Genomic DNA, 16114 nt, shown 5'->3' with positions numbered 1-16114 from the left:
ATTATCATCACCCGATACGCAGTTGGTCGATAGCACAACGCACGTTCAATCTGCCTTTCACTATAACCATTCCGACGAAATGTAGCTTCAAGATGGGCCAGAGCAGGTGGCAATGTCTCGGTGTCGGAAATGACATGTGCAGCAAAGTATGAAGTACCCCTTCACCCTGAGCCGGATGGTGAGAACTATCAGCCTGTAAATACGCGTTAGTGTGAGTACGTTTCCGGTAAACTGCATGTCACAAACTGGAAACGTACTCACACTGGCTTTTATTTATAGGCTGATAATTGTCAGCCATCTCTTCGCAAGCAAGATTATGGCAACAAGAAAAAGCAGAACTTACGTGTATGTCTCGGTAGTATCTTAAACCTTTTCTAATTAGTGTCGGATACTTCGCTCCCTCTGCCGCCCCGCCGTTGGTTGGTCTATTTCGCCTTCGTCTTAGTACTTGCCCGATCAAAAACTGAGGCTATGGTGATCTTGTGCGCTATCGTACAACTGACTGCCAGCTACCCATTATGTATAGCCATAAAGCTACGCGCTTATATCAAATATTAATCCAAAATACAGCGAATCATTGCAAACATACGTCGCAGCACGTGTGGAACAATGATATTCGTTAGGATGTTCCGTGATCTGCATCTGACCCGTTACCTCTCGCGGGAATGCTGAGCAACGCTTTGGTTGGTTGGTTGGTTTGGGGAGGTGACCAGGCAGCGTGGTCATCGGTCTCATCGGATTAGTGATGGATGGGGAAGGAAGTCGTCCGTGCCCTTTCAGAGGTACCATCCCGGCATTTGCCTGGAGTGATTTATGGAAATCACGGAAAACCTAAATCAGGATGGCCGGACGTGGGAATGAACCGACGTCCTCCCGAATGCAAGTCCAGTGTCTAACCACTGCGCCATCTCGCTCGGTCCAGCAGCGCTTTATCGACCCTTTAGGTGACTGAGCAATGCAAACGAATCAGGAGTGGGAATGGACAAATTTGCATGGCCAAATCCTTGCCCCGCTCCCAAACCCCTTCGCGCTGTCTCGCTAAACGTCGCAAACCCTCATTTGAATTTTTCGATTACCATTACGGTAGCTGGGCACTAGTGTTATCTGATTGTAGGTACTTCGTAAACCAAGGGATTGGAACAACATGCACAGAACTCAGAAAATTGGGGTATCGTCCGTTTTTCTGATATGCCAAGAACAGGTGTTTCACGGTGTAGACTCAGTTCTCTGTCTTAAATGACTTACCGTTATGCTGTAGTAGTGAGTAGAATGGAACATTTCTGTCGAAGAACGATCTGACTGAATTAAGTTTATACATGTGAGATATGTATGTGGTTCATTTAGTGAATTACTAAAAGGCGTGTTCTGTACTCATCGCATTGCGCACAACAATGACTTCTACTTGTCGTTGAAACCTTTGTTGGCTGAAACCTTTGCTGATGACAGGTATCCAGATGCAAAACACACTTACGAAATATCGCTTAAGATGAATGTAAGTCTTCCATCTAGAAAATTAATTCCCTTTTATAACTGTGACGATCTTCTGCATAAATTACTGGACACAGGAGAATTTGACGGCCCCGCAACAAACAGTAAATTTCACTGTGTAAACGGACTGTGCACCGAAATGAGCTTCACGAAGCTTTGTAGTGTAGTTAATACTGATCTTAATTCTATGACTTTGATTAATAGCGAAATTACGAGAAAATAACGTGCTCCACGAGCAGAATTACACTTGAAATCAGTACTTAACATCGAGATCGTGTGTGTTTACCTCATACACCAATCATCGAAAACTAGGCCAAGATCACTGTCATCTCTCTCGATATCTTTGTTGTCTAGTGATGAGAAGAGCCGTATCCCATCACTGAGTCGTTGGAGCATCTCTGCGTGTCTCATGGTTTGCTATGATAACACCTGAGCCTCCTCCAACATTCGAACCAGTACGGTACATCTAACTGGCTGTATTGTCTACTACTGCTGTCCCTGGCCTTCTGTGACCATAACCCTTGAACTATATCAGTTTTCCGACAATACTCTGATCAGATAGGAAGTTAAATTATAAAGGACACAAACTGACGTTTTTCTGTTCGTCAGCTTGTAGCGGGACGTCCTTCTCTAGCAATACGTTTCCTCAACAGCAGTTGTTGACACCAGTATTATTTTTCGAATTTAGAACAGACCAATATTATGTCAGCTGCTTTTCTGAAAAAAATTCATATAATTTTATGTACTATATGTCCTTATTTAACCAAACATTTATGAAAAGGAATTACTTTATTTTCAGTGTGACAATTGATAATTACTAGCTCTGAATATACAGGTAAAATTATTTTTTTAGAAACATTTGAAATTACTAATCATTTGTCACACTTGAAATTTCTGTTATTGATAACGCAATCTAGTACTGTTTACTTTGTTTATTTCTGGATTCATTTACGAAGTAATAACCGAAATTAATAGAACTTCATTTGTCAGGGAAAACTGTAAACGCTTTGGAATATGGTTATTACCGCAGAGCAAAGTAGCAGTAAGCAAGCTTCTCATGTGATCGGATGTATTTTTGTATTTTGGGCGAACAAAGTAATTTATGTTTTGTTAATGTGACAATTCAAAGCACTGTATGATACACAGAATTGTTACAAACTGTGTGAACATAGCAACAATACTCCTGCACCAACAATCTTCAAATTATTTAGATTAGTTCAACAATGAAGCCCAAAATGTGGGAATTTCAGCTTCAAGAATCAGACCCCTGGACAAGAAGAAGTGGAGCCAATTCTACACGAAAATCTGAGTAAATTAGAAAGTTTATTGAAGTGAACTAGAAAGTTTATTGTAGCCTTCGCTCTTCTCAATTTTTCATAAAAGGCTTTGCTTATTGTGGAAAATACCTGGAATTAGGAAGGAGTGGGTAAGTTTCAAGTTATGCTTAAGAGCCTCCATTAATGAAATGAACTATTACTTATTTTTATATTGACTCCAGAACCAAATCTTACTTTTAATGAGACGAATTATAAGTAATTAATTAATATTGAAACAAACTAAATGAAGATTTCTTTGTAGGATTCCTACTATAATGAGAGATAATCAGTCAACGAAATACTCTGTTCTACTTTATCGTAAAGCCTTTTGGCTTAGAGTCAGTCAGGGAAGTAAGTTCCAAGTTCATATGTTTACAACCTTTTAATTTCATTGGCATGATAATCTAAAAGAATATTTCTCCCTCGCCTAGTGTAGAGTCGCCCTAGACTGTCACGTGTCCTTAGTTTGATCTCAGTCAATACTAAAACGATAAAATAATAATCGTCATACGCGGCTGAATAATCACGGGAAGAGTTTCTGAAGAATACTGGCTCGTTAGTGCAGACGAAAGAGGAGAACGTCACGATCTATACTGCAATACGGGAACTGCCAATGAAATAATAAACTGTTCATGAATCCCCAGAGGTAGAAGTGCAATTGGAAAACACCTGGAAACACTGGAAGACACCCACTGAGAGTTTCTAAAATCAGACAATGTATTGCATTGTAAGGCCAACGCAGGACACGATATAAACACAGCTCACAACTCGTTAACATAATCGACTAGGAGCTCAAGGGTAAGAAAACTGTCAGAAGCAACCAATTTGAGTGGAATAGGAAACTGGGGAATTCTAAACATCTCTCAGTGCGTAGCTGCTGCGGTAATCAATACAATAATAGCTAGTTAAGTTTAAGAGAAACGACATCCCAAAAATGAGCAATCACAGAAGTTATCCAAGCAAATAAAGGCAGAAGGGAGGTACAGGTATTGGACAAAAATTTGAAACACCACGAGCACTGCATGCTTCAACAATATGAAGATGCTAACCGAGCGTGCACTGGCGCTGCCGTATTTGACCATGAACGGCGCCTGTGCAATTTAGTTCCACGTGTCAGTCGCAGTCACAACTGTGTTCTGTGTAGTTGACAGTGCATTATATCTTAGCTAAGTTAATTCGAATCTGGGTAAATTGTTGATTCTCGCATCGTGAGTAAGTGCTTCCATAACTAAGGTAGCTGAGATATTGGTGTTTCAAGAGGCACCGTAGAGGAAACACAGCTGCAAACGTTATTGCAGATTTGAATGTCGCAGTCACCAACACCGTCAGCACCAAAGGGAGCCCCAGACACAGGTGTTTGGAAGGTGAGATGGAATTCCAAAACCGCTCATTTGTGTTGCAAATTGCCATTACAGGTAAACGTGGTCTCCAAGCTATAAATCCAGGACTGTGGAACAAAGGAAGAAAGTTGTTTTGCTGGGTTGGTCCTCTTTCACGTTGTTTCCAATTTGTGGCTAAGTTTACGCCCGATGAATGAAGTACGAAGAGGGTTTAGTGACGCTTTTGGCACCTACATCGTGCTATTCCGTGGTCCCCATGGTCACATTACTGCCGAGGCTAATGTGGGCATTTTGACTGATCAGGGCCATCCCATATTACAATGTGTGTAGTACAATGTGTGTTCCCCAGTGGTGATGTTATATTCCAAGACGACTGGTCCCCTTCATACAGCTCGCATCGTCTGGTTTTGCGTGTATGAGGATGAATTTTTGCATCTCCCTGACTAGCAGGGTCACCAAACATCTATATTAATGAGCCCTTTACTAGGTTGCGAACGGTTTTCCGATGCAGTGTTATTCACGGTGATGTGTCGTTTGTGGTGTTACTATATTCGTATCGACGACTGTAAGTACTGAGAAACTTTGAGTGAGAGGAGCAATATTTTAATTAATAGACGAAATATAGGAATTTCAAAGAAAGAAAGATATGTTGTGAAATAAGTGAACGTAGGAAGGAAGTGAACAGTAAATGAATGGAAGCTCTATAGAAATGGCAATTGAATAGTGGAGAAGGTTTTCAAGCAGAAATGACCATCGGAATGACTATATCTCAATATGGAAAAATTAAATGGGTTAAGTTAGAATATAAGACGTCGACATGAATAATATAAAATGAATTTCACTTTTAAACACAGAGGGGACAGAGAATAGCTGGAAAGACTACATTTAAGAACGTGGTTTATGGGCTAACGTAAAGAGGTACGAAAAAGTATTTATATGGAAGGCATAAGACGCACACTACTGGAGTCACAGTTTGACAGACCTTTGATGGACGAGAAAGTAAAAGGAAAAAGTGTAGAAAATATTTCTCTGGAATTTATAAAGTCACTGTTGGAAGTGACAACTAACCAATTAATCAAATTAGTGTGTACATTCTATGAGAGTATAATTATACCATTGTAACTTCGAAAGGATATCATACACACAGTCCTTAAGACAGCAAATACAGATAGCAACCACGCTATCAGCTTAACAGCTCATGCATTCAAGTTGCAGGCAAGAATGATACGCAGAAGAATAACAATGAAATATGATGGTATACTAGATGATGAAGTTTATCTGATGTAAACGTAATGTCAGTCTTGATATTGCACTTGATAAACGATCCAAGACACGTTCGTATAATATGTTCTCTCAGAAAATGCATTCTTCAACGTAAAATTCTCAGAACAAAATAGATATGAGCTATCGGGCATATGATTAACATATGACATACAAGAGCAAATAGGAACCAATAAGACTGGAAGACGGTTTTCAGCAGTGCATAAAACAGCGATGCACTGTTTCTCCGCCTCTGTTCAAAACTTATATCGCAAAAGCGAGTCACAATAATAACAAAATTATTCAAGAGTGGGATTTAAATTCAAAGAGAAATGATATCAGTAATACGATTAAGTGGTGAAATTTCTACGCTTAATGAAAGTCATGGATATTTAACTGACCTTTTGAATGGGATGAACAGACCACTGAACATACAACATGGTTTAAGAGGAAGGTAAAGACAGACGGAGATAATGACGAAACTCAGAAACGAAATTAGCCACGAACATAATATCAGAACCGCGAAACACGTAGTAGGAAATGGAATCGCGATATGATGGGAGCTAAACAATACATGACCGACGAAGCAAGAAAGATATAAGGAAAAGACTAGCACTGGGAAAAGGAGCAGCGGATGCTAAGAATATTCTACTGGTAACAGATTATGAGATACCGCTATTTGTTATTACTGGTCCGGCTACGAAACGTGGTAGTGACGAATAATGCTAAACACGTCGCGATAGCTATTGTAGTGTTTTATCCATTTACATTTAAAAGAGTCGATACTTTGAGCACCCAGGAGACCATAGTGATGGTAGCCGGTTAAAATAATGATTTCCAAGAACTTGTGCCACCAATGTTAAACTCGTAACCACAGAGTCATAATATCCAAGTCCTGCTAAGACATCGCTCGGAATCTTTATTACTACTTCGATGGGATGTACCGACTACAAAGCATTCTCACACTAAGCTAAATTATCAAAATTATCACCAACGCAGAATTATCTTACTATAGACGAAGTGATTATTGTGTTGAATTGTATGGTATCTGATCTGACTTTCGACAGTAACAACTTTTTGTGTACCGCTAGCAGACGGATTATTATCTTTGCTTCAAATGTGCTGCACCTTAAATATTTCAATTGAAAGGAATTACTTTTATTTCACTGCAAGAGAATATAAAACTTATAGATTTATATTTTTAAAAAAGTGATTCGCATCTGACTGTACGGAACTTTTGATGTCGCTTTGCTGAAAATTAATTCTTAGTGTCGTTTAAAGAAATACTTAGACATTTCTATTTCACTGACGTAGAAGATATAACATTCTCATATGAGCCTACTTTATTTTTAGCAATGAAGTTAGGTAATCTGCTCTTAGATTTATCAGAGATCTTTATTTAAGTAATGGCTCAATTAAATGGCTCTGAGCACTATGGGACTCAACTGCTGTGGTCATCAGTCCCCTAGAACTTAGAACTACTTAAACCTAACTAACCTAAGGACGTCACACACATCCATGCCCAAGGCAGGATTCGAACCTGCGACCGTAGCAGTCACGCATTTAAGTAATGATTAACATTTATTTTCAGTTCACCGCTGTTAACTTCTCATATAAAATTAACACAAGTGGACTTTGGACACCTGTTCATTTTCTTCTGGGAAGTTATTTCAGTGATTGATATGAAACAGAATATTGTAAAAAATCTGACATATACAACCTACTCAAAGAAATAACAAAATATGGAGAACCTCTTACGTGTCTGCGTCAGTTTTGAAACTATCACAAAAAAAAAGAGATTCATTCCTATCTCATTCGTTGCTTCTTTACCTCGATTCGGCCCTAAGTACTACTATCCAAAATATTTTAATGGCTCTGAGCACTATGGAACTTAACATCTGTGGTCATCAGTCGCCTAGAACTTAGAACTAATTAAACCTAACTAACCTAAGGACATCAAACACATCCACGCCCGAGGCAGGATTCGAACCTGCGACCGTAGCAGTCGCGCGGTTCCGGACTGAGCGCCTAGAACCACGAGACCACCGCGGCCGGCAAAATTATTTTAAAAAGCAGTCTTAGACCTCTACGTAAACAGTTTAGAATCTAAACAGGCTCCTTCGCATGTGTTGCCAAATTTTAACATAAATGTCCAGAGTGTAACATCACATTGCTGCATGTACTAGCTCAGGATTAACTCTAACGAGTAATAATACATAGTCACCGAAAGGGACGAAGGAGAAATTCTTTAATTAATTACAATACTTCTAATAATATAGTCTTAGAATAAAGATACCAGGTCAAATTTACTTCTACTGTCGTCGAGTAACGTCATTGATATCTGAAAGAATGTGTCGTTCACGTTCTTGTCGTTCTCGCTACGCGCCACGCCAGTCACCTCACCTCTGTCAAGAGATGTAATTACGTGCAACGTAGAATTATAATGTCAGTTAATACAAACTGAAATACACAGTTCTGTCGTTTTCACAATCCTCAGCATATGGTGTCATGTACCTCTACGATTCTGTTAGATGACTACTGACTTAAAGGCACAAGATGGCTGTCATAGGTCAAATGTGGATATGGAAGAAAGATATAATCCCAAGCAATTGTGAATAATTGCTGTATTCCTTTCCTTCCATTTTGCATTGTCAGAAGCCTCAGAAAGTTCCTTACTTTCAATTTATTTTACAATGGTTTCACTATGCCTCCCATAAGAGTTGTTGACTGTATTAATATGTCTACAAGCACGAGGTACTTCAGTTACTTCTTGTATATCCATTACTAAACTTTTATTTACGGCCTTCCCACATCAATATAATTAAACGGTTAGGTAGGGACGCATTTTCTTTATCTGACGGCTACTCTGACGGCAACATACATTCCTAAATTTCTGTCAGGTTCGTCGGGTTATGACCTACCTATTTCAGTTACCATCGTCAGTTACCAACATGACTAAATAGCTTAATATCGATCCAAGAACTCCGCCTGGCATCGCTTCCTAAGTACTCAACCATTGCAGATTTTCAGTCTCCCCATTCACAACAAAATTGAGCCGTACACAAACCTGATAGTGGTTCTGGCACACAATGAAAACATCTGGTTACATTGCTTACGGCTTATCAGGGACCCCCTTTGGTAGCACTTACTGCAGCGCAGTTGGACGATCTGGTCAGAGCTGTCGGTGGCTCTAGGTCGACGGAGTCTTCTCCGTTTTACGGAGCCGGGCTTTTAATGGCGGCCTGTGCCGAGGCGTGGCGAGGGGCTGTTCCCTGTCTCTGAGTCACTGTTATTTGCTTCATGGATCATGCCTTCGCCTACTGAAAAGGTGAGGACTTACTGTCTGTGAGGTGACAAGGCCACACACTTCAGTTCGTTTTGGCAAGTTCCCTGCTGCATTGGTTAATGGACAACTTATGTAATTCTAGCAGTGCTTTGTTGAGGCGTCCATCTGAAAGTACAGGTATCTTGTATTCCTGATGTTAAACACTTCCTCTCAAGTGTCTCACTTGTGCTCTATTTGCGTGGTGTGTCGTGGTGCGGTCATGCGGTCGTTCATCTGCTATCTGATATGCTCTTTGAGTGTGTGTTTCAGAACACATATTCGTTCTGTACCATGTTGGCGAAAGTAGGTATATATGCCTTTTCATAATATGCATCTTTGCACTCTAATGTAACGGTCTCTTCTGTCTATTTATGGTAAGTCAAAATTTTAGATAATTTTAATTTGCGCCACTGTTGCGCTTATTTGGTAATCCGCCTCAGTGAATTTAAGCACTTAATTTGGTACAGTATTTTTGGATAAAAGGAAAGACATCCGATGCATGTTCAAATGTCAATGTTGTGTTCATGGAATCTGTGTACCGTTTGTCGTTCTCCACCGTGTAAATCTAATCTGTATTCTGCACGTACCAGAAGACGTTGTGATTCAAGCAGCTGCATGAGCTTTTAAAATTAAAGCTTTTCTTAATAATTCAGAAATTTAAGTTGTGTTACAGAGTTTTGTTTCATCCCCTTCAGGGACATGCGGACTTTATCTTTGCTTAAAATATTTTTATTAATTGTCTGCTTCACAGGCGTGTATAGTTTTTATCCTTTTGAAACGTTTGATTGTGTTACATTTTGTCTTGCTATTTGAGCATAAAACAATCTGCTTTGTCTGCTTCACCGACGTTTACAAACGATACTCATTCAGAAATATTAGATTAATGGTTCTACTTTCTGTTTAACAGACATGTACAGGCTGCTGTCCTTTTTAAATTTTTTCGCGTTAATGGTTTCGCTTATGTACTTTGCTAGGTTATGGAGATATGGTGGGGTCTGCTTTACAGATAGATGTAGTTCGTCTTTCTTGAGGCCCCTGAAGTATTTAAATAAATCTTGCTAGTAATACACATATTTCCGTAATACAGTGTGCTGTGTTAATGTATCATAGCGGTGAGGATCCTAAAATCTGGTTAGTACACCCCGCAATGCTCGCATGACACAGCGATAATGTATTTAACAAACGAAACACCTAGTAAATTCTTGTTTATCTTTGACTTTCCTGTTGAGAAATTCTACTGTGAAAAGAAACAATTTTAGTACCGTCTGCTTAAATAAACTTATACTTGCATTAGACTAAACATATGCTGCAAATTATAACTGAATTACATCGCGTGTAGCTTGGATAAACACTGAAGCTTACTGATGTGGCAACCGTCGTAAGCCAATACAGTGTCGAAAAATGTCTCCAGTTTGTAGTATCGTTACAAATACCAGTAACTAACAGTAAAATACCCATATTTATTTGTATTGGGGTTATTTATCGGAACGATTAGTCTAAAAATTTCCTTCATCACGCTTGATCGAATGCTGAGTCAAAATAACCACTCCACTGGCTTATGGTAATGGCAGAAATGATATTTTATATGTGTATCAAATAAATATTAACCTGTGATTACACTACAGTTTAAGCTAATATATCTGCTTTAGAACGCTTTACTATAGAACGCTTACTATAGAACGCTTACTATAGAACGTTTTAACGTTTCTGTGGCAAATACGAGTCGCTAACAAGTCAGTGCCACAGAAATAAATAAGATTAAAATTCTACTTTAGTTCACATAACACCAGTATTAGCCTAACGTCCGACGGGTTTTCCAAACCTGGAGCTAAAATAATATTTAATTTATCTTTTACGTCAGAATATAGCAAGGAGTGCTGTCTACAATCTCACTTTAAGGAAAAATTATTTCTTATACACCATATCACACATGGCTCATGTCTAAAGAGGTTAAGATGTATATATGCATACTGAAAGAGCGAATGAAACTTTGTACGAAGGCCGGGTTTCTAACAATTTTTCATTCGTCGCATTAGTTGGCTTATAGCACCATAGATTTTTAAGACTAGGAAATGTGTCTGAAACCATATAGTTTGACTAGAAAGCTCCTTACCTGACCAGTCTTGACCAAAATATTCAAAATGATGACTGACAAGCACAGTGTAGGTAGTCTCCTTAGTAGATCGGTTACATTTTTCTGAGTTTCCTGCCAATAAAACGCAGTCTTTATTTAGCCTTCCCCAAAACATTATATATATATTGTTGTGGGGAAGGGGTTCGATGGCCCGAGAAGGCACAAAGTGGCACAAAGTCTCGAGATTGGCGGTAGCGTCACGACGAGAGATGGTCTCGAGATCCGAGCGGCCGAAGCCACGAGCTGCGCAAGGAGGGCCTTCGTAGAGCGAAGATACCGGAGTAGTTCACTGGGGTCGGCGTCGACTACAAGCAGCTGGCCGACATCCCGTCGGTTGGCTGGCGACATACGTGCCCTCTTCTACCTGGCTTTCATCGGTACCACTCAGTAACCGCTGCGACGCATCTTGGATCCATCGAACTGCTTGCTGATAATGGGGAGTAACATTCTGTAATCCTCGTGGTGGTTTGTTTAATTCTCTACCTGCCCTCCTTATTATCTTCTGTTTTGTACCAGATCCTCAGAGCCTTACTCGGTCAGCTCCTTGGTCGTTAATATAAGCAGTAGTGTTGTACTAAGAAACTAGTAGTCGTTGGAAAAATTGTTCCGCTATTATACTGCCTTTCCTTTCTGGTTTGTACCCAGTCATTACTCTAATTAATCAGATCTTGGTCGTAAATACAGCCGAAAAAATTGTAATCAAGCGCAAGTTGTCGGTAAACGAAAGAGGTACCATGTCGTTAGATTTACCTGATAACCGGATCAGTTCTTTGTTTGTAATTGCATTTCTCAGTCCTTAGTTATAATCTGAACAACCTGTTGTATTACGCTGTTCATTTCTGTGTTTGAAAGATAGGGTCATCATTGATGTATTTCAGCTGTACCTTGTGGTTCCGCAGAGTGAGTTCTCTTGTAATAAGTGTTTACAAGTACTCTTGTAAGATGTTCCTTCAGATCGGTCTTCATAATTGATAATCAGTTTAACTTTGAAAATATTGACAGGGCTTTAGTCAAAACAAAATTCTCAGAAGGGACGGATTGGGATCCAGTAGCACCTAGGTTGCCGATTGAAATCAAGTGGTTGGTTTCTTTGAAGTAAGACTTACCATCGTCATATTGTTTGCTAATCTATTTAACTTTTAAGCACAGGTGTGCATCTTAAGCCCGAACCTTTCGACATACAGCTTTCAAATAAACTTAAGTCATTTGTTTGGATTAATAGAATTACTCTTGCCATCTTATATAGTTTTCATGTGTTGCAGAAGGGCATTTAATAAGACAGACTTTGTCCAGTGCGGTAGTAAACACAGCTGTTGCACCCGATAACCGTCGGGAAGCAGGTCCGGCCGTCCTGTAATCATTGTCATATTGTATGCTGTTTTGCGATACAGTCTTTCACATTTCTTTTGCAAAGATTAAAAGCTCGTTCAAGCTAAGGTTTAAGGTCAAAGGAATTTTGCAGTTTTTTTCATTTTCGTAAGGAAAATATTACTGTTAAATGCTTCGATTATCTCTAAAACACAGTTTATACATTGTTAAATAAACAGTTGGTATGAAAAGAAAGTTGTATTGGTGGATACTCCCTTCATTGTGTTCCTTAATTCTAGTAAGTACCACGTATCACTACTTTTTGTGTTAATAACGTCATAATTACATATGTTTCAAAAGATAAAACGTTCCCCTGACTGGCGAGGAAATAAAATAAAAAACGACCATGTCGATATTATCAGTTGTATAAGGAACAATGGAGAAAAACCGTTGTGGCTGAGCAGTAATTAGAACTTGTTACTGATATACGTACAAGTGCTGACTACAGTACATAGGCAGGTTGAACATATCGAAATCATTTTTACGCCGTAAAATGTACACACAACGAGACATTCTTACTTTTTGCGCATCAAATCCGCAACATCAATCGCAACAGCACCAGAAATGGTGAAGCAAGTATTTTTTCTCTAATGGAACGATACACTTTTCGAACGTAATTGGAATAAATAGAAGTCCAAAAAATGAGTCAAAATTAAAGGATAAATGGCTGTGATAGGCTATTGCAGTGCAGACATTGCCAACTGGGGCTATCGTGCCTGGTTCCGTCATCTTATCAAGTCTTTCGACTGTTTGACTTCCGTACATACACACTTTCGGGATACTTTTCCTAAGGTCTTTCTTATATGCTCATGTGAGCATAGCCTTTTTGATTGGTACCTTTCATGAGAATCAGACCTCTTGCAGAACTATTGAAACGAGTAAAAAAAGGTTAATTTTCTCAATGTGAAGCAAAAGTATATTATAAAAGAGGTAGAACTTTCAAGAAGAAATACAACAGTATCAATCAGCTGTCAGTCTACAGCATTTTACACATTCAACAGCAGAACATTAGGCTTTCTGTCTTCATCGTATAGTCTGAATCTCAGCCACATCTGTTAGCATATAGCTCCAGCTACAATGACCGTAGCTGACCTTGAGCATTTTTCGCACGGAGTAATGACTTGTAACGTTTTTTGTGTAATGTGTATCTTCTTGCTGCACCTAACCACAGAGCCTGGCTTCAGGTCCCTTATCCGCGCGGTTTACACCACATTGATTTTATCAATCAGTCTTAATTTTAATTTTGGCTCATTTCTTGGATACTTCTACAGAAGAGTTCAAAGCCAACATTAATAATCTTTGTATTATGACCTTTCTGTAGACGTTTCAAATTACAAATACAGGGTATTAGAGCAATAAGTGCAGATATTTCTATCGGTCTCTGAAGACAGTGTGCTGAAAAATGTCGCATCGTTATTTACATAATTTTGAAACTAATAATTATAGCTGTTACGAGTAGTTAGTTTTTGTGTTGGTTAGTTCCTCCAAGAATACATGCCACAAGCAAGTCATTAATGGTTCTTTTCTCCTGAGCAGCAGTTCAGGTGTTGAAGTGTTGATGCGTGGAAGTAATACGGTAGGATACATAGTGGTGCAGTTGCAATGTGCAGACATCAACAACATCAGGCATTACAAGTGACATGTTTGAGTGGGGACTGTTAGATACAGAGGTGTAAGAAACACGCTTGCTTCAATATCTCACTTGAGACAGGAGTTAAGTTGATGAAGTGTGTAATAAGTGATGAAACGTATCTAGACCGTTATTTGTGGGCATCAATAAGGGGCTGTCCACACTTCGTTTTTATGTCAGCTTCGACTCTGCTGGGGACATATTCACCGAGGTGTCTGACCGTCAGTGGAGAAATGGCAGCTGATTCTTCCTCAATATCCGAATCCAGAATAGGTAGTAGTGCTGAACTATGGAGTATGGACCGAAGGCCACTTTACAACTGATCCCAAGGGTGTTTTACTGGGATCAGGCTGCAGCTCTGGAACGGTCATTCGAAATCGATAATGTTATAGTTCACAAAACATTGCCTCGCAGCAACAGCTTTGTGATATGACGTAGTGTCACACATACAGACGACCACCAACTCCGAACTTTTCCTCTGTTCCATGCAGTGCACAATATTGTAAAATATGTTCATATTCTTCCGCATTTAACGTATTCTTAAGCACGATTAGGTGCCCGCTATGACAGTTAGGCAGGAGGTGAGAAAACGGGGATTTCATGGTCAAGCGACCACTCATAACCCACAAATCACCTCGATAAATACCAAACGACTCCTTGCTTGATGTAAGAAATGTAAACACTGGACGATTGAACTGTGGAAAAACGTTGTGTGGAGTGACGAATTACGGTGCAATGCCCTGTGAACGTCATCTTCCAGCGTGTGTAGTGCCTACAGTAAAATTCAGAGGTGGTGTTATTATGGTGTGCTCGTGTTTCTCATGGATGGGGCTTGCACCCCTTGTTGTTTCACGTGGCACCACCACAGCACAGGCCTGCACTGATGTTTTATTTACCACTGTTAAAGATAAATGCGGGGATGCCGGTTCTATCTTTCAAGTCGACGAGTACATGTTCATAATGCACGGCCTACGGCGGAGTGGTTACACGACAGTAACATACCTGTAATGGACTGGCCTGCACAGACTCCTGACCTGAATCCTGTAGAACACCTTTGGGATGTTTTGTAACGCCGACTACGTGCGAGGCTTCATCGATGCCTCTTCTCATTGCAGCACTCCGTGGAAAATGGACTGCCGTTGCCCAAGAAACTTTCCAGCACCTGGTTGAACATATGCCTGCGAGAGTGGAAGCTGTCATCAAGGCTAAGTGTGATTCAACAACATAATGAATTCCAGCAGTTCCGATGGACGGCGCCACGAACTTGTAAGTCGTTCTCAGTCAGCTGTCCAGATACTTTTGATCACATAGTGTATATCCCGTATAAAGCTTACGATACAGGAGAAGAAGGTAGTTCGACAGTGTATTACCTTAACGAAACATGGGTCAATTAGAATAATTCCAAGAAGATCTGTTGGAAAATGAGTGATGATACTGGTGGTTGTAAGGTTCTCATAGGGGTAGTTTCTTGGATAATTATCCTGCATGCTGACTCTTCTTCTGCTTTCATTTCTAAAAGTAAACTTGTATTTATGTGTACGAAAAACAGCAGTGACGACCATTCGGCAATGAAAAGTGTCAGTTTCGTGACGTGATTCACAATTCTTCTCATACATTTGCTTCGAAGTCGGTCATTGCCAGTTATACTTCAACTGTTATAAAGGAAACATCCAGTACAAACACCGGAACTGCGGAAATTTTTCCCCGTCTTAAAAAAAAAAGTACTGTATAAACCAGACTAGTGAAGATGTCCTGTATCTCGTGAATTTATGCAAGTAACGTGACAGAACGTACAAACTTGACTTTCTTGCACGTGAGCGGGATCACACAGTTTTGTGGTTACCCACGTTTCACTGTCACTATAGCCCGTGGAATCAATTTGGGCAAAGACTTTTAAGGCTATGTGAGAGAAAAAAACAAAGCATTCAAGATAAGATACAGCTAATCGCTAGAGCATGAGGCCATACACAAAGAGGTAACAGACCACATCCACCTTCAGAAAGAAGAATTTGACGGGGAAGTGTTGATGGATATATGCCTTGAATCTATCAACGTGAATCTACAATCAGATTGTTCGGAGACACACCCAAATAGAAGTTACAATGGTGTTACGATGTACACTTTGGAAAAAAGTAATAATTTTTCTTAGTTTTAAAGGTTTAAGGTTTAAAAAATGTGTTTGTCAAGAAATCAGTTGCTTACGTAATAATGAGAACTTCCTAGCCTTTTTGATTAGGACTTTGTATCCTTTGA

The sequence above is a fragment of the Schistocerca gregaria genome, chromosome 7 (genome assembly GCF_023897955.1).
Source record: "Schistocerca gregaria isolate iqSchGreg1 chromosome 7, iqSchGreg1.2, whole genome shotgun sequence".
Taxonomy (NCBI): Eukaryota; Metazoa; Arthropoda; class Insecta; order Orthoptera; family Acrididae; genus Schistocerca; species Schistocerca gregaria.
The sequence above is the reverse complement of the archived record's forward strand: the minus strand, read 5'-3'. Positions refer to the sequence as shown.